The sequence below is a fragment of the Mesoplodon mirus genome (assembly GCF_964341445.2).
Source record: "Mesoplodon mirus genome assembly, chromosome: 2".
NCBI classification, from domain to species: Eukaryota; Metazoa; Chordata; class Mammalia; order Artiodactyla; family Ziphiidae; genus Mesoplodon; species Mesoplodon mirus.
In genome coordinates, this window is record NC_138977.1 from 4,549,107 (window position 1) to 4,569,418 (window position 20,312).

A 20,312-nucleotide genomic window follows, 5' to 3' on the forward strand; every position below is an offset into this window, starting at 1 on the left:
GCTAAATTTCATTGCCTTGCATATTAAGGTTACAGAAACAGATTTATTTCTATACCTCGCGGAGTGCCACTCTGACTCCCAGGGGAATAATGGGTTTACTTCCCTTTTGTGCAGAGGTTATAAAATGAGTGATAAATAATTTTGAATTCTTGTCATTGCTAATTATTTTTGACATACCTAGTAGATTTGGGAAAACATCAACAAAATTATGGCAGCCATCATAATAAGATGTAGTGAATAAATTCCTAAAAGTGAGATTACTTTCATTGTTCAGAAACCTTATACCTCATGTGGTAAACTTTAATGATTTTTTTTTAAACTTATGTAAAAATCATGTATCCTGTGATATTTTCTTTTCTCTTTAGCAGTTAAACAGATGAATGTTTTTATTGAGAGTTTTTTTTTGTAGTCTTTTAAAAATGATATCTTGCTGGTAGTAAATTCCCCTACTTAAAACTTTAAAATAGCCTTTTTTAATAGGAAGAGTATTGGTCTAGAGGTCAAGGGTTCTGACCCATTTCAAAACCTTTGACCTTCATTTAAAACTCTCCTGGTTTACTTGCCTGACGAATAAGGATAATGCAAAATTAATGTTTCTTTTCATTGATTTATTCATTTTAGTGCCTATATTGCCAAATTTATTTAGACTGTGCTGATGGACATTTCATGAATACAAATTAAAGAATCATAGAAGGTGTGAAAAATCAATACTATGCATTGTCAATAAAATGCAATAAGAACCATTACTTCTAGAGATTACATCTAATGGATTTTTATAATGAACTTGTGAACAGTAGTTATGTTTGTAGTGGGCTTATTATTCTTAGATTTAGTGAGAGTCATGTTTTTAAGTTAATTATCTACTTTAGAAAACTCCCATTCCTTTAAAAACTGACTGGATAAAATTTCCCATTTAGTAATCTGATTTGAAATAATTGGTTGTTTATTTCTTGAATGGAAATTACCATATACCATTCTTATACTGACATGAGATTACCCTTTAAGAAGCATTTGCTTACAGTTTTATATGTATACTCACAGCAGTATGAATTTATTGTTTATAGGGATGTAATTGTTTCATAGGTGAAGTTTGATAATGAAGTTTCACTTTCTAGGTTAGAAGAATTTAATGTATTCTTGATACATGAAAGCTATTTTAAATATAGTATATTACACAGTGGAATGTTAGAAGCTGAAAAGATAAAGAATGACATGTTTTAAGACACCTATTTGTCATGTATGTCACAGTGCTGTTTAATACTATTCCAATCAAATGGGAATATGAAGATCACTTAGAGTAAGTTGCAAAAGTCAGATCATCTCAAAGTTTTGTTTAAATAAAACACATTATTGGTTTATTTGAAGTTCTTAACATTTTTTTATGGGTTCTCCAGAAGTTCCACGGCATCTCTGTAAGATGTAGCACAGTGCAAAAAATGACATGAAAAATGAAGCCAGAATTAGCTCCAGATGTATACAGATTGTTCTGGGGTGATAATTACATTTTTCACTTTGAATTTTCCTAATTCAAAGAGGTCAGATTGGCAATCACAAAAGTGATTTATTTTGTTAAAAAGTGAACTGTCTTTTTCTACATGAAAGCTTAAGAGAGATGAAATTGAATTTGAAGTCGACATTTTGCAGATATTGGTGGCTATGGCTTGAGTTTGACTGATAATTTGTTTTAGTCTGAGATAGGGTGGGAAGTAAATGGCTAGCATCTTGCTAAAATTTTAATTAATTTTGTAAAGAAGAGATGTAGTGGATTGAGTGCCAAAGATCGAAAGATCAGGTCAAAAACTCCTTTTTAATCACATAAATAATGGGATATGCTTATGAACTTAACATCTGCAAATTTGATTTAAAACTTTACAAATTAGTTGATGTTAATTTCATGGCAATCAGCCATGTTCTGATTATTTTTCTTGAATCCATTCAAAACTTATTTTTTTTGTATTCTTCTTAACAAAGTGTTTAAATCTGCCATATTTTATTACAGAAGAGAATTTAGAGCCTGAATTTAAGAAATGAAGAAATGATCACGTTTGGTTTGCTGTCATTAAGACCAAGTAGATCACTATATATTTTGTTAAAGCTTCAGCTAGGATCATATTTTTCAATATCCACTCATTCATTAATAGGTTTATTAGATACCATTTCATATTTTATCCCATTTAAATTTTAACATTTTAAGACAAAATGTTATTATTTAGAGTTGAAAATCTTTCTTAAAATATTTAGCATGTTATTTTTGAGTAAAGTTATATATATATATACTTAAGGTTTATTAAGTTATGTTTATTCCTATACTGAAAATAATTCAAGAGCTATTTAAGCTCCAAAACCTGATTGAAGTCTTCTTTACTTCTTTAAAATAAGACTGTATATACTCTTCAGGAAACTGTATATTCTCTGATGCACAGAAAATAATTGAAAAACTTCTTAATTATATTTCAGATTCAGTTTTTCAGAAGCATGTAACTTATTTTTGCCCAGTATTTGTTGTGTATGTGTATAAGCCTTGTGGAAATCCATATGAATTTAAAGAAAATGTTAAATAAATATTTCAAGTAATATTACTCCAGCATTGTGTAAAGTGTTTGTATCCTGCTCATTTGACATTAATATCATTTTTGAAGGAATTGACATTGTATTCAAGGCCACTTTATAAAAGTGTTGTGTTGCTCATCCTAATTCAGTCTGACATACATTCCAATAACACTACCTCCCTTCTTGGGTTTAAAGCTAAATTTATGACTGCATTGTGAAGTGCGTCATTTAAAAATGGTTTCAACCCAAAACATCTAATAAATAAATAATGTGTACAGCTACTCAGTAGTAGACTTTCTAGACTAGAAATCATTCCATCGGATACTCAACAGTCCACTATCGGAGAGGGCTGTCAGATAAATCTTATGGTAGCTGCATTCATGTCCTGTAAATCACATATTATTGTCTGAGCCTTCTGCCAGGTCATCTATTCTTTTCCCATTTATCAGAAATGCATAGAGTATATAGAAAAACTAGAAGCACCATGTAGTCTGGCCTGGCATCCTGTGTGAGTAATTAATTAGCAGTAAAAGTTAATTTAAAAATAGTGTTAGTCTGATTTTTCTTCAATACATTTTTCATCAAAATATGTAGATTGTTGCTATTTTGGGAAATATTTCCTTTGCATGAAGGTAATAACAAAAGGTTTGGTCATTTCTTTCTATATCTCTGAATTATTAGTTTTAAAACTATAATGTTCATAATAAGAGCCAGCTATCACCATTTATATGATTCTTTAATGTCTGTTTCATGTTTGAATTATTGCCATTTGAATTTTTTCCTGAATCTTCATAGTAAAGTGTTCCTCTTTTCCATCAGTCTCCTCTAATTTCTTTTCTCTAATTCTGGTTTTCTTCTCCTTTTTGAGTTTATTCCTTCTAAATATGTGACATTAATGTTATTGCTCTTGGCTTTTTATTTCATGAGCTTTTCTTTTTTATAGTTGTGATGAGTATTTTGGGTAAAGTAGATAATTAAAAAAACAAAACAAAACCCGAGAGGGGTGGGAGAAAGCAAACCAGCTCTATACCATGGCACAAAGGCATCTTTCATTATTAGGCCTCTCTTACTGTTTGGACCTCATTTCTTATCACTTTGTTTTTGTAACTGTTCTCAAGCTATGCGAACTATTTAAAGTTACCCAAATGTGCCATCATAATATTGTGTCTTGGCGTAGGCTTTTTCTTTCCCTATAATTTCCTTCCTTCAAATTTGGTGAGTCTAATTGTTGGCTTCTTCTCATCACTCCGAACTCAGCTTGATTATCCTCTTAGATCATATCTATAGTTGGTATCTTTTTTGTGTGTCTTCATCTTAGCACTCATCATATCACAAATTTTAACCCTACCTATGCTAGTTTGCTACTTTTTTATTGCCAGTCTCCCTCTCTCTACTCTAGGTCCTATGAAGGTTACAACTATTTCTGTTTCATATACCTAGTATACTAGGTAAACTGTAAAGTGTGCCTAGTACCCAGCACAGTCCCTGGCATCTGATGGCTGCTCAGTGAATATATATGGAATAAATAAATAATTCAACTCCCAGCTAAATTGCCATCTCCTCTGGAAAGCTTTCTTTGACTCCTCTCTTCCCCACAACTCTTAAGCCTAGGTGAGGTATACATCCTAAGCACTCACTGACCCATCTTATAGTAATTTCATTCTTTATTTAAATTGTCTATTATTTTTTTTTCTTTCCCGTTAGACTAAGTTTCTTAAAGGTAACCACTGTGTTTTGTTATCGTATCTCCAACATTCAGCATAATTACTATTCAACCAAATATTTATATAATTGTACAATTAATAAATGAATGGTAACATTGATCATAAACACTGTATTTTGGGCTTTTACCTTTTGGTCCTTTTTATTATGAAACATCCTCATTCTTTTGTGTGTTATTAAGTTTGTATTAATTGTTCATTTTGTCAGCTATTTTGTCATTGCCAAATATTGTAGTCATGTTCATTTATAAATAAGAGTCTTACTTTTTTCATTTTCTTTTGGCTTAATCAGATTTACTTCTTTTTAAAAAATCACAGTTATTGAAGCATAATTAACATACAATATATATGTAATATTTTACAATATTATATACAACAGTATATATACAATATCTTAAGTGCACAGTTCAGTGCATTTAGATATATACACAACTGTGTGACACCCATTTCAATCCAGAAAGTTCCCTGTGCTTCTGTAATCAATCCCTACCGGTATCACCTCAAGTTGCTACTGATTTGATTTCTGTTACTGTGCGTGCATTTTACTTATTGTAGAACTTAATATAAATGGAGATTTACTTCATTTAACTGTGGTGCTTAACTCCTCAGAGTGTGCTGTATATAGGGTACACGTCAACCTTTTAAACTAAAACTCACTATCTAATATTAAGAAAATGGTGGGGTTTTTAAAAAGAAATAATTGAGTCAGTAAAGCATAGGTTATCTTTTGCTAACCACAAAATAAGAATTTTGAGTTTAAATTGCTCATTGGGAATATGAATGTCTTCTTAACTTCCTTATGCATTTTTTTTACATATAAGGAAACCTTATGATATGGAGCTTTTATGCAGCAGTATTGTGAGGCCATAAACTATACTTCTAAAAAAAAACTTCTAAGTTTTTGTTTTCACTGTCTGTCAGGCTCAGTTCAAATGCTATCTCTTATACAGAGCTTTGTGTCAGTTTATTTGCCCTGAGTCCTCCTCAGTATGCCTGCTTGTGGTATTTCTTTTTTTATTTAGCAGACATGTACTGAATGATTTTAAGACAAGTCTCTCCTTTTTAATCTAGTAAGAGAGACAAATAATTGTAATACAACATAGAATTTTTATGAGGACTTTAAGAGAAATAGAAGCAAATAGTAGGGGCAGGGAGTGGAATTAGGAATGGGGCATAAAAATGTATTTGTTAATCCCTATTTAATTTAACTCTAATTTTATTTCTGTTCACGAATAGATCATTTCAGGCTCCTTTGCCTTTCAGTCAAAAATTTTTTTCCGGGTTCCATCTATGTTTTTTTAATAATTTCATCGAGATCAATAGATATTAAAGTTCTTAAAGCATTTCCTCTACTCTTTGCTGTACCTATAATTTTCCTTGGCTAGATTTGTGGTAGCCGGCTACTTGTTTGATCAGTTCTCACAGTCCAAAATTTCCAGTACAGCAAATCCTAGTATGTACTGTGTGATGAAAGTGGATGTTCTGTGAGAAAAGCACACAGTGGTAAATAAGCTTGGAAAATGTTCATTTAAATTTAATTAGGATCTTTACTGGAGGGCTCCTCAAGGCCTTTAGTCAATACATGTGTGTATGTGTGTGTATGTGTATAAAAAATATATATATATATATATATAAAATAAAGTGTATTGTTGAATCTGTTATGAGAATAATATTAGTATCTTTGATCACAAAATGCTTTTTATGGCCATAGTGTTTATGGATAATTTTTGTAAAATATACTTTAGGAAAAGCATCAGTGTTGACACAGTGAATAATGCAGGAAATGCCTCTTTTTGTATTCTGCTTCTGGTTTTCTCTGCTTCTCCAATGACAGTGATTACAGAAAATCAGTAGATTTGCAAAAGTACAGCTGTTTTTTTCATGAAACACTGTGATTATTTTTACTTCATTTAAGAATTATCTCAATTACCTGTTCTCTCTCCTTTGTAGGTAATTTGGACTCAATTTACATGTTGTTTCTGAAGGGATAGCTGTTCAGAACTGATTATAGTAAGGTTTGGTATTCTTTCTAGAACAACTTAAGTTTAACCAGGAGTGTGTGTGTGTGTGTGTGTTTGTGTGTATTTTTACACGCACATATATGTATTTTTATAATACTTATGTAGAACTAATCCAAGCTTAAGAATAAATTCAAATATTTTGACATCAATTGATTATATAGCTATTTCCTACATTGGTTGAGTGAATCCCATTACATTTTTAGTCAATATTGTGGCAGTTTATGCTCTGTAATCATGGTTAAGTGTCTGGAATAAAGTCTAGAAACCAGGGTCAGGATATATTTTATGTTAATGGGGTATTACATGCATTGTTAGTGACCCATTTGTAGAATCGAACTTCCCTATGCACTTAAAGATGTGCAAGAGGTCCAAATAAAATGAAATTAATCTGTATGCGACTGTCATATGATACAATGTCTGGTGAAAGAAATTTTCAGTATTTGTCAAATAAATGAGTAAAATTTTAGCAATAAAATTTTAACAATTTTTAATAGAATAAAGATTTAGTGATAGTTTATAGTTACACAGCTAAATTATACAGTGGCTGTTGCTCTTCTTAGGTCATCCATTTATCCATTCAAACAATTAGGATTTGAGATAGCTTGTAATCAAGACCTAGACATAATAAAAATATGAAGTCATTATTAGAGGTTAATTGGGTTAAAGAATTAAGCGTCATGAAATGACTCTGATGCCTAAGTCCAGGGGTTTTCACTAAAATCTGTAGTGTTTTTATGTTTGTTTTTTTTTTTAAAGTATAATTTGTATATAAGGCATTTCCTAAAGTTAGTAGACAACAAAAATCTATGTTGATGATCCTTAACCCTGAGAAGCGAGGGAGAATGGAATGCTGGTAGCAAATTCACCCAGGTATATTTAGGAAGATTCATTAAATTAATAGATGGGAGAGGAATTTACTCTTCTTCTGATACGGTCTGAAGAACTCTATCTTTGACATGTACAGATATTTTTGACATAAGAACATATAAAAATCTTCCTGTGCATATATTGTGTAATAAAAAACTCATTTAATATGTGGTTTTTTTTCTTTTACTATAAATTAGATTAAAAATAGTTCTAAATCCTATTAACTCTTATTAATCTTCATTTCTTTGCTTAGATGCCCCCAACATTGGATTATAAGTTGTGAATACACCAATTTAGAGAACTCCATCTTAGAGTTAAATTTACAGAGATGAGTGCTAAAGAAGAGTTAAATTTATACACATAAGAGCTATTTTCGTACTTATGCTATATTATAAGTTTTGTCTCTTTTGTTAGATTGAAAACTCCTTGAAGTCAGGAAGCCATTTCTTAATTGTCCATTTTGTCTACATTGTTTATTAGTGTCAGATTATAATAAAATAATCATTTAATAGATATTTGTTGAATAAATCAATATATTTACCTTATTTAAGTAAAGTTCCCTTTAAAATTAATTATTGAGTTTTTGATTCATTAAAAAGTATTTATTTTAGTTAAGGAACAGACACCATTCTATTTAATACTTTTATTTCTTCTATTCAATTTTATCTTAATCTGAAAGGCAATTTAGCCCTTATATCGAGGCTTCAAACCCTAATTCTGAACTCTTACCCTATGCTTACTTAAATGTTTTAAAGTAAGAAAATGATACATATTAAATCCCTTTCACCTGATTAGCTTTGGGTCTCAAAAAGATCCGTTTAAGAGTCACAAAAGGACCTGTTAAAAGTCTCAACTGATGACTTCTTATGAAGAAACCACTTTGTGCATGTAGATTTTCCTCTTTCTGTAGAATTATTTCTATCACGTTTAAGTCACTAGCTTCAAATAACTCAGCATTCATTTCAGGCACCACAGCTTCTGCTAACAAAGGGAATATGACAAAAGTTGAACCTCTGGCTCTTAAAAATGATGTTTACCCAAATATTTTAGCACATTGTACGTGAAGGTTTCTTAAGAGAGACAAATCTATATCTGAGTAGAAAGATTGCTAAAAGTGCTTGCATGGCAGCAACTTTGCAAAATGTATTAAATGTTTAAATTTATACTTTGATATGCTGTCAATAAATCATTCAACTTTCTTTGTAACCAGCCTTCCTTTTTCCAATGTAAATGGGACTTTAGGGGCAATTGGATTCTTTCAGATGAGTTTATATGTAGCATGGTCCAACTAGGATCAGTATAATTTAATATTTCAACCTTTTCTCAATGTTACCCCTCCTTTTATTTTATTTTGGATGCCTGTATTCCTCATCCTTAGAATATATTTATAGAAAATTAGTGAATGTAAATTGATAGTCTCTGATTTGTTATTGTCAGTGCTTATGGCCTTTTGATTGCGAATGGATGAGAATCAATATGGTAATGATTAACATTGGGTTCAAAAAAGTAGGCTTGCAGTACAATCACCTATTTTTATCTTAGAGCTGCTGTGAATGCTTTGTCCTTATAATGTACAAAGGCTGTGAGCATAGGTGTTCTGTATTGAAGTGCTCAGAATTAACTTAATTTTGTGTGCAATCAAAATATTTGACCTTAGGAGAAGGAACTAGAGACCTTTGAAGAAGCATGATGGGAAGTCTGTGGGAGTTGGAGAGGGTAGTTTAAGATTCAAGCTATGTTAACTGATCATGAACATCTTAAATGCACTAACAGTTGTGAAGCATTTGAAACCAGCTTAATAACTGCACTTTATGCTAATATGGAAAAAAATTTATAGTTTTACTTGATTCAGATTTTTATAACTTGCTTTTATAAGGTGGACTCATTTGTCTTTAAACAATAGCAAAAACATTAAAAACAAATAAATCAGACTGAATTACTGCATTTCACTTTTAAAAAATAAAATATTTAACTTGATGGATTAGTGAACATTAATTGATCTTTATTTGAATCTGGATGCAGACCTTTCCAGTATTAATTTAAAGTGCTTTGTAACCAAAGAGAAGCATAATTTAACTTTAGCGCAGGATTTATTCTGAAATACAGGCATCCTGTTGATTCACTAGCGCACTAGGATTTAGAAAACAACACCTTTTAAGGTAAATGTTGTGGAACTGGCAGTACACCCTGTGGCTTGGCAGTCTAGTCAGAAGGATGATACCATGCTGACTATATAACTAGATCTTTGAACGTTATTCTCAAGGGTGGTAAATGCAAAACAAAGTAATATCAACTGGCACTTAATTCTGCAAGTTCCCCGCTGATTGGGGTGTTCAGAGAAATGGAACTCTTCCTGACAGGAAGTCAGCCTATGAGTATGGAGACATCTGAAAATAAAGTGTGCTTTAATTTGGCACCCCACCGTTTTACAGCTGGTCTTTTAAATTGGGATTAGGCAGCGAGTTAGAAGAAAAGGGGAATAGTGAATGGAAATATTCTAAGCATAGTGTTTTCCTTTGGTTTTAACATAATTATGATTACAGCTGGGTTTCTGTGTTTCTCAGCTTTTACTGCTTATTGTTTGGTTTTGCTTAGTCCTTGCTTTTTTTTCTATTACCTCAAATTAATCCACTGAAGTTAAAGTATTACAAAAAGGCTAGATTAAAAGCGTAAAGCTTGAGGTTGTCTTTGTTTTTGTACCAAACTCTCTGATAACTTTTTTTCATAAATAGTATATAATTTAATAGTTTTTAAGCAGAGTAATCAGAGTTCTTAGGATCTAGATTTAAGTTTTGCTGTCAATTTTAAAGTGTTTACACTATTTGCCTGAGTTGACTGAGTTTAGTACTTTAGTACAATTAGAATATAATAGCATTATGTATACATATATATATATATATAAAACACAGTATAGTTTAGGGAGGGACAATTATTATATATAAGTAGTTACCCATATATTCCATATGTTATGCATCTTTTAGTCAGGCAGCTGTTTTTAGTCAAGTTGCCATTTTATAATATGAGCTTCCAGAAGCATGCATGCAATTTTAACAAAACCTGAAGTTTGCACTTTGATTTAGGCCTGAATAAAGCCAGAATCAGAAGCCTGAAGGCTATTTGTTTTTCTAGTAGTTACTTCCTCAGTTGCTGGAGATGGACTTTGTAGAGGTGGCTGTTGTCTCCATCATGGGTAACAAAAGGAGAAAGGGAAAAGTCACTTTGGAAAGGATCTTAGGAAGAGACTGAGGTCAGGAAAATGCTGTGATGATAGATTTTTGAATTTTAATAAATGTTTTTCCCTCTACCACTTGTTAACTCTGTAAACATGGGCAAATCACTTCGCTTGCTTGAGACTCGGTTTCTTATTGAGTGAAATGGGTGTAATAAAGATTATATTAGATAATATATGTAAAAGGATGTAGAACAGTCCATAGAGCAAAGTAGGTTGTAAATTAGTTATTAGTTTCTCAATCTAAGTGTTTTTAACAGCACACAAAATCCTCTCTTTATTCAGTATTTTTAGTGCCTCTTGTTTTCTTTTCATGAAATTAGATTTTTCATATCTTTGCTTTAGTCCACCATTATTTTCTGCAGTGTCTCTTTCATTATTTTCTCTTCTTTCTGTGATTATATGCCCAGTCTAGTCCATTTTCATCTCAAACCATACATTATTAGATCTAGGAGATATCCCATAAATTTGCAGTTTGGGGCCATTTTCATGTAGGCAAGGTTGATGGTTAACATTCATATTTTCCATAGGCTTCCAAAGGTGATCCCACTGTTTCCCGTGCTAGCTATAGTGATCACTCCTTTGGAAGTCAATAAAGTATACCTGAATACAAGTGAGATGGATGTCATTTTAGGGATTAGTACTCCAGTGATTTTCTTAAAGATGTCTTCTGTATATTTCAGTGCTTTTTTATTTATACTGCATTACTTTCAACACACCTCCTGTGTTACCATAGTTGAGAAATGCTTTTATAACAGTTAACCTAGGTCGCTGATTATCAACCTTTTTTTTTTTTTTTTTTTTTTTCTGGCCAGATACATCATCATTAACAGTTGCTCATTATGATGAGTCTCACCCTGAGTGCTGTCAGAATCGGGGAGACAGGCAGGGACAAAAGGAGGTATCATTTGAAAAATGTCTCCGTAAAGAATCAGAAATTCTGACCTAGCTTATTCCTGAATTAGAGAAATGGCCTTTTCCTTTGTGTTGATTTTTACCTCTTTCAGTACGTACTAACAGGTTTACTTTCCTACAGGAGTCTCTTTGTATTTCCTTTCCAAGAGAAGCTGCAGTTTACTGTCTTATCAAATTCACACCCCACTGCCTTATTTTAAAGCTCTCTAATATCTATTTTATTTTAGTTTACACTTATTTCTCTGCTGCCTTGTAAGTAGCATTCAGGTATTTGACATATGTGTTATATGTATCATGTCATTTTCTGGGTATTTTACCAGAAAAATCAAACTGCCTAAACCCGAATCTTTTCTGACATTCTTCTGACATCTTCCTTTCAACAAGGTGCTTTTACATATAGTGAGTATGAAAATGCATGGCAATATCCTAAATACTGGATGCATAAGGCATTCTTTTTGATAAGAATTAGGTATTTTTGAAAAATTTTTGTTGGAATCTCAAGTTTTCATTAGACATTCAGTTAAAACAGTGGAATTGTCTTGTTCGGTCTGTTGATTTGTCATTGTTATTCTTATTATCAGATACTACATAATTGAGAGCAAACTGAAGTCTGGTTTCTTATTGTTCTTTTTTCAGAGGGGAGGTGGTCTATTCCTTTACCTAAGAAAGCTTACAGCTTTGCTTAATCTTTCAGAGTTGTGTCCTATTTATATGTATTGAAAAGATGCATTGTTGTTTTATAGCACTCATTTGTAGCTTAGTTTGTGAGCATAGGTTTCTGTTTTTCTGGTACTGTAAGTTAAGGAATAAAAAAGGAGTTTGCTCATTGGCAGTGAGAAAGTAAAACAACGGGAAAGTTTTTTACAAAGAAGCTTTCTGATTCTTTTGGTCTCTTAACCAAGTCTGCATTGCTGCCTTACTTATTTGGACATTGGGCAGTGCTGTCATTGGTTTTCTGCTAATTATCAGGAGTTGTTCTTCATGATATCTGCTTGTTACCTGTATCTTCTCTCTCAGCTGCCCAGATTTGAGTTTCTTGTAGCCTGGTAGCTGAATTTCTGGGACTGAAAACAAAAGCAGTCACAAGTCGGTCACCGTTAGAACCAATACCTGTAGCACAAGTTAACTTGCTTAAAAACTTCTCCAACTCTTGCCACAATATACTGAGTTTATTTCCTTTGAGTCCTCTGAAGTTTGTCGAACTTCGTAGTAAAGGTCACTTTTGTTCAGCTAGCTCTTTCTGTTATTTTAATTTGGCTTCTCTAGTACGATAGGCTGAAAAACAGCTCCCCCAAAGATATCCATGTCAAATCTCTGGAACCGATGAATGTTACCTTATTTGGAAAGAGGGTTTTTGTGTGGTTATGTTAAGGATTTTGACATAAGGGATACTCCTGCATTATTTGGATGGGCCCTACATGCTGTTACATGTATCCTTATGACAGAGAGTCAGAGGGAGATTAGAGATAGGTACCCAGAGGAGGAGGCAGTCTGATGATGGAGCAGAGAGCAGTGTGGCCACAAGCCAAAGAGTGCTGACAGCCACTAGAAGCTTGGGAGAGGCAAGGAGCAGATTTTCCCCTAGAGCCTCCAGGAGAAGACCAGCTTTTTTTTTTTTTTTTTTTCGGTATGTGGGCCTCGCGCTGTTGTAGCCTCTCCCGTTGCGGAGCACAGGCTCCGGACGCGCAGGCTCAGTGGCCATGGCTCACGGGCCCAGCCGCTCCACGGCATGTGGGATCCTCCCGGACCGGGGCACGAACCCGTGTCCCCTGCATCGGCAGGCGGGCTCTCAACCACTGCGCCACCAGGGAAGCCCAAGACCAGCTTTTGATTTTGGCTCAGTGAAACTCATTTTGGACTTCTAGCCTCCAGAACTGTGAGAGAACAGACTTCTAGTAATTTAAGCCACCAAGTTTGTGACGATTTGTTATAGCGGCCACAACAAGTGAGTAATCTATCTAGTGAGTGTTCTTGGTACCATGCTCCTCCCTCCTTCGCCTAACAGTGTTAAATTATGGTCTCTTTAACAAACATTTGAATGTTTGCTATAAGGGAAATGGAGTCAGGTACTGTTGAGAACCCCAAGAGATAGGCATCGCTACCTTTAAAGAATTTTACTGTAGTTGAGACAAATTCCAATTTGTAAAGTTATTGACCCAGAAAAAAAAAAGCAAAAATAAGCTAGTATTGCATATATATTTCTAATGGTGATAAAATTGATATGAATAAAATACTGCCAGAGAGATGCACCACTGATTATTTGTGCAGCAAAACCAGGTTATCAAGTATTTCATGTCACTATTTTAGTTATGTTGTAGGTCAAAATGACCTACATGGTAATGTTTATCTATAACATGTTTTAGGACTTTTGCATTAAAGTTTATACCAACTAATATCTCATTAGGTACATTGATAAATATTTGAAAGAATTATGGAATCATTCTGGACTGAAAGGTCTTACTCCTCTTCATTGGGAAAGTCATTAAGCATACTGTGATTGGCTATAGCTTGTGGCTGTTGACAACTATAACATACTACTGCAGCACGTAATGTATGTGTCTTAGGTAGTATACTGTAAAATTAGGACCAGAGCTTTACTGGTAGATGTAGTATGAAGTTTGGAAAAATTCGATTCTGAAGATATAATTTCATAGCATAAACATAAATGATACTTTATTTTCTCCTAATGAATACATTCCACAGTTATTTACTTTTCATTTGATGTAAATTTTTGAATACTGAAATTAAATCTCACTTTGTATTAACATTAAGAATTTATTCAATGAGCACATGGTATCAGTTTACAGTGGTCACTGTTCAGAGTGGTGGACTCCAAATGGTTAAACAGCAGGGGAGGTTTCTGCTTTTAGTTAAAAGCTGCTGTTTGCTATGTGCCTTATTTACTACAGTTTAAATTCTTAATGTTGTGTGCTGTGGGATTGGGCATGCAAAAGTCAGCAGAAAGAGTCTGGTTTCTTCATCTAGAGCTATTACTTGCTGTACAATAATAAAGGCACTATTTTATTGGGTTACTTGTAATTAACTTCAGCACTAGGCATTCATATAAATCATTCGTAATCTGTTTTCTTTAGATTTTTATTCTTTTAAACTGGTTTAATGTACTTGCTTTCTGTTATCTTTTTACATATGGATGGAGGTTGTAATTGCTTTTTGGAATTAGGTTGTCAGAAACCAACATATATGTGAATGCAAGAAATGACTGAGGCAAGCTAATGAATTTTATATAACATTTTATAGAGATTTGTTACTGAAGTATTCTCTAGTAGTATTTGTTTTGTTGCAAATTTAATAAATAACCATACTCTCAAGTTAAAAAGTGTCTACACTTTTTTTTTACTATTTAGAAATTTAAAATGGCAACAATTATTAATTAGAAAATATATTTACTATGTTTTTCAAAATCCTGAGATAGCAAAGACATGAAATTTCTTTGAACACTTGTCTGTCAATTTATTGACATTCTTCTTTTAATTTTAAACATTTGAATCTTCATATATTTTCCATAATATTATCTGATAAATGCCATTTCATAGATTAACTAGTATGTAATTTACATTATTTTGTGTTTACAACTTTTTTATGATTATTAGTTTAAAATTGAGTGAAAATGAAGTAGAGGGAGCCTTTTTGAATTAAAAAAAAGAGGCATCTCTAAAGAAACACATATGTATGTCTGGCTGAGTTTAAGTAACAGTATGTATTATTGAAAATTAATATTAGAAAAAAAAACTTTGTCTCTAAAATTACCTTCATTTTATAAATGTTTACAGTGATCTGTAGAAAGAGTTTAGAGGTATAGGTAGTTTTATTCTCTCCCAGGACACCAAAAGCTTGACTTGATGATCCCTATAAAAGGAATGGTAGGTGTATTGAGGTGGGGGATGGGAGGCATGAAGAATGTACCCATGTGCTGAAAGTAGTGCTTTTAAAAATAATTCAGTTGGTAAATACTTTTTATTGTAGCTGAGTACATGAGGTGGTTTAAAAATCTTTTTAAAATAAGTAGCTGTTTTATATAGTTTTAATGGAAGTCTTTCATGTTTCCTCTCCAGCAGTCCCTAATGAACGCTCCTTGTAATTTCAGTGCAGGCTTTGAGATTCCCTAAAGACTTGACTTCAGACCTCAAAGGGCAGCAATTGCCACATGTCTGGAGAACTGGAGTTGCCAAACAGACTGACCATGTACTAATAGGACACATTTATATAGCTCCTGAATGTGAAGCACTGATATAAGCTTAATGATGATCGTCTGTTGAGAGCTTGTTGCTAGAAAGGGTTAGAGCAACTTTTGTCACCTTTATTGAAATCAAGCGTTCTTTATTGATTAGTGAAAGATCTTGACTATATTGACACCAGTTTGGAAGTTATTTGAAAGATCATTGTTGACTGGAGAATATGTTTTTTTCTGAAAAAGTTTAAAAACAGATTTTTAAAGAAACTTGCAAATATATTAATTTTAATGTATGCTTAAACACAACACCAGGGGATTATTGTTTTTTTGATTATTTACAAACAATTTAAAACTATATAGTAATCACATACTTGACTGCATGGTTATCTCAACTTTTTGGATTGTTAAATCCTTGTATTATTTATTTTGTCAATCCTATAAATAGTTATTTTCTCATTATTCAATTCCTTCCACATAGTAAATATTCAAAAGCATTTGTTAAATAAGGAGTTATGAAACTGAACCATTTGCTAATCCAACTTTAACAGAAGTTTTATGTCTTTTCTCTCTCTTTATTTTGTAGTTATCTGTGTATATATTTTATTTATAAACTGAGCCATAATACTTGTACAAACTAGATGTACAACTTAGATGTACATGGTCACAAAAATTATCAAAATGAAAACTTGCCAAAAGGTAAAATGTTATTTTGATATTTCATGTAATGATTTGTTTTACCCTCTACAGAGACAATGGAATAAAACCTGTTCTTTACTCTTATGCTATAGTCTTTCCTGGTATGTGGTTCCTCAAGTTTCTGTTAGATATGCTGTTGAGAGAGTGCTGACACAAAGTGCAAACACTGCTGAAAAGTTCTTGATAGTTTACTTTGAGCACTTAAGATTACTGTATCATGACTATGAACCAGTTTTCTCTGGTTTTGACCTTTAGTCCTGTGCATAATGTGCTTCTCAATTTTGTGTTAATACGTTCCCTTCCTCATTTGAGCTCTCCTTTGTGGCCTACTCCCTTGACTCCTAATAGTGTTTCTGACATGTATTTTGGTACTTGGATCTATATCCAACCAATTTGATTTATTTTACAAAGGCATAGATAACTGTAACATCTTAAAATATTAATATTGATATTTCATTGAAGAGCAGAAGCCTTTAAATTTTTAACTTTTTATAAGAAAAGTGAAATAATTTGATATGAGTTTAGGTTTTTGTTAACAAATTATTCTTCATTCCATTTTTAAATTATGTTTGGATCCTTAGGTCAATACTTAAAAAAAAGGAGAATATTTTATTACCAATAGCAATGAAGTTAATTTTATTTGGTAGGATGTAAAATACTAACTTGTAAAAAAATAAAAATTCTTAATAGTTTATGATACATTTACATTTTCATAGTTTTTTTTTAGCATCTATATTGGAGTATAATTGCTTTACAATGGTGTGTTAGTTTCTGCTTTATAACAAAGTGAATCAGCTATACATATGTCTCCATATCTCCTCCCTCTTGAGTCTCCCTCCCACCCTCCCTATCCCACCCCTTTAGGTGGTCACAAAGCACCGAGCTGATCTCCCTGTGCTATGTGGCTGCTTCTACTAGCTAGCTATTTTACATTTGGTAGTGTATATATGTCCATGCCACTCTCTCACTTCATCCCAGCGTACCCTTCCCCCTCCCCATGTCCTCAAGTCCATTCTCTACGTTTGCATCTTTATTCCTGTCCTGGCCCTAGGTTCTTCAGAACCTTTTTTTTTAGATTCCATATATATGTGTTAGCATACAGTACTTGTTTTTCTTTTTCTGACTTACTTCACTCTGTATGACAAACTCTAGGTCCATCCACCTCACTACAAATAACTCAGTTTCGTTTCGTTTTATGGCTGAGTAGTATTCCATTGTATATATGTACCACATCTTCTTTATCCATTCATTTGTTGATGGACACTTAGGTTGCTTCCATGTGCTGGCTATTGTAAATAGAGCTGCAGTGAACACTGCGGTACATGACTCTTTTTTTTTTAACATCTTTATTGGAGTATAGTTGCTTTACAGTGGTGTGTTAGTTTCTGCTTTATAACAAAGTGAATCAGTTATATATATACATATGTTCCCATATCTCTTCCCTCTTGAGTCTCCCTCCCTCCCACCCTCCCTATCCCACTCCCCTAGGTGGTCACAAAGCACCGAGCTGATCTCCCTGTGCTATGCGGCTGCTTCCCACTAGCTATCTGTTTTACGTTTGATAGTGTATATATGTCCATGCCACTCTCTCATTTTGTCCCAGCTTACCCTTCCTCCTCCCCATATCCTCAAGTCCATTCTCTAGTAGGTCTGTGTCTTTATTTCTGTCTTGCCCGTAGGTTCTTCAGAACTTTTTTTTTATATTCCATATATGTGTGTTAGCATATGGCATTTGTTTTTCTCTTTCTGACTTACTTCAGTCTGTATGACACACTCTAGGTCCATCTACCTCACTACAAATAACTCAATTTCGTTTCTTTTTATGGCTGAGTAATATTCCATTGTATATATGTGCCACATCTTTATCCATTCATCTGTTGATGGACACTTAGGTTGCTTCCATGTCCTGGCTATTGTAAATAGAGGTGCAATGAATATTTTGGTACATGACTCTTTTTGAATGGTTTTCTCCGGGTATAGGCCCAGTAGTGGGATTGCTGGGTCGTATGGTAGTTCTATTTTTAGTTTTTTAAGAAACCTCTATACTGTTCTCCATAGTGGCTGTATCAATTAACATTCCCACCAACAGTGTAAGAAGGTTTCCTTTTCTTCACACCCCCTCCAGCATTTCTTGTTTGTGGATTTTTTGATAATGGCCATTCTGACAGTTCTTAGGTGATACCTCATTGTAGTTTTGATTTACATTTCTCTAATGATTAGTGATGCTGAGTATCCTTTCATGTGTTTGTTGGCAATCTGTATATGTTCTTTGGAGAAATGTCTATTTAGGTCTTCTGCCCATTTTTGGATTGGGTTGTTTGTTTTTTGATATTTAGCTGCATGAGCTGCTCGTAAATTTTGGAGATTAATCCTTTGTCAATTTCTGCATTTGCAAATATTTTCTCCCATTCTGAGGGTTGTCTTTTCATCTTATTTATAGTTTCCTTTGCTGTGCAAAAGCTTTTAAGTTTCATTAGGTCCCATTTGTTTATTTTTGTTTTTATTTCCATTTCTCTAGAAGGTGGGTCAAAAAGGATTTTGCTGTGATTTATGTCAGACAGTGTTCTGCGTATGTTTTCCTCTAAGAAATTTATAGTCTCTGGCCTTACATTTAGGTCTTTAATCCATTTTTATTTTATTTTGGTGTATGGTGTTAGGAAGTTTTCTTTTTTTTTTTTTTTTTTTTTTGCAGTACGTGGGCCTCTCACTGCTGTGGCCTCTCCCGCCACAGAGCACAGGCTCCAGACACGCAGGCCCAGCAGCCCTGGCTCACGGGCCCAGATGCTCCGCGGCACATGGGATCTTCCCAGACCGGGGCATGAACCTGTGTCCCCTGCATCGGCAGGCGGACTCTCAACAACTGCGCCACCAGGGAAGCCCTAGGAAGTTTTCTAATTTCATTGTTTCACATGTAGCTGTTCAGTTTTCCCAGCACTGCTTATTGAAGAGGCTGTCTTTTTCCATTGTATATTCTTGCCTCAATTATTAAAGTTAAGGTGACCGTATGTGTGTGGGTTTATTTCTGGGCTTTCTATCCTGTTCCGTTGATCTGTATTTCTCTTTTTGTGCCAGTAACATACGGTCTTGATTGCTATAGCTTTGTAGTGTAGTCTGAAGTCTGGGAGCCTGATTCCTGCAGCTCCATTTTTCTTTCTCAAGACTGCTTTGGCGCAGCCGCATAGCACAGAGAGATCAGCTCGGTGCTTTGTGACCGCCTGGAGGGGTGGGATAGGGAGGTTGGGAGGGAGACGCAAGAGGGAGGGGATATGGAAACATATGTATATGTATAACTGATTCATTTTGTTATAAAGCAGAAACTAACACACCATTGTTAAGCAATTATACTCCAATAAAGATATATATAAAAAAAAAGATTGCTTTGGCTATTCAGGGTCTTTTGTGTTTCCATACAAATTGTGAAATTTTTCGTTCTGGTTCTGTGGAAAATGCCATTGGTAGTTTGATAGGGATTGCATTGAATCTGTAGATTGCTTTGGGTAGTATAGTCATTTTCACAGTGTTGATTTTTCCAATCCAAAAACATGGTGTATCTCTCCATCTGTTTGTATCATCTTTAATTTCTTTCATAGTGTCTTATAGTTTTCTGCATACAGGTCTTTTGTCTCCTTAGATAGGTTATTCCTAGGTATTTTATTCTTTTTGTTCCAGTGGTAAATGGGAGTGTTTCCTTAATTTCTCTTTCAGATTTTTTGTCGTTAATGTATAGGAATGTAAGAGATTTCTGTGCATTAATTTTGTATCCTGTTACTTTATGAAATTCATTGATTAGCTCTAGTAGTTTTCTGGTAGCATCTTCAGGATTCTCTATGTATAGTATCATGTCATCTGCAAACAGGGACAGCTTTACTTCTTCTTTTCCAATTTGGTTTCTTTTTATTTCTTTTTCTTTTCCAATTGCTGTGGCTAAAACTTCCAAAACTATGTTGAAGAATAGTGGTGAAAGTGGGCAACCTTGTCTTGTTCCTGATCTTAGTGGAAATGGTTTCAGTTTGTCACCATTGATAACGATATTGGCTGTGGGTTTGTCATATATGGCCTTTATTATATTGAGGTAAGTTCCCTCTATGCCTACTTTCTAGAGGGTTTATATCATAAATGGG

The 20,312-nt window shown here is 33.6% G+C and overlaps 1 protein-coding gene across 3 annotated transcripts in view; it reads left to right on the plus strand.

The window, feature by feature from the left end:
- LRBA (LPS responsive beige-like anchor protein) overlaps window positions 1-20,312 on the plus strand; it is an 826,328-nt gene that overhangs the window by 278,559 nt on the left and 527,457 nt on the right. The gene's annotated exons all lie outside the window — the stretch shown is intronic.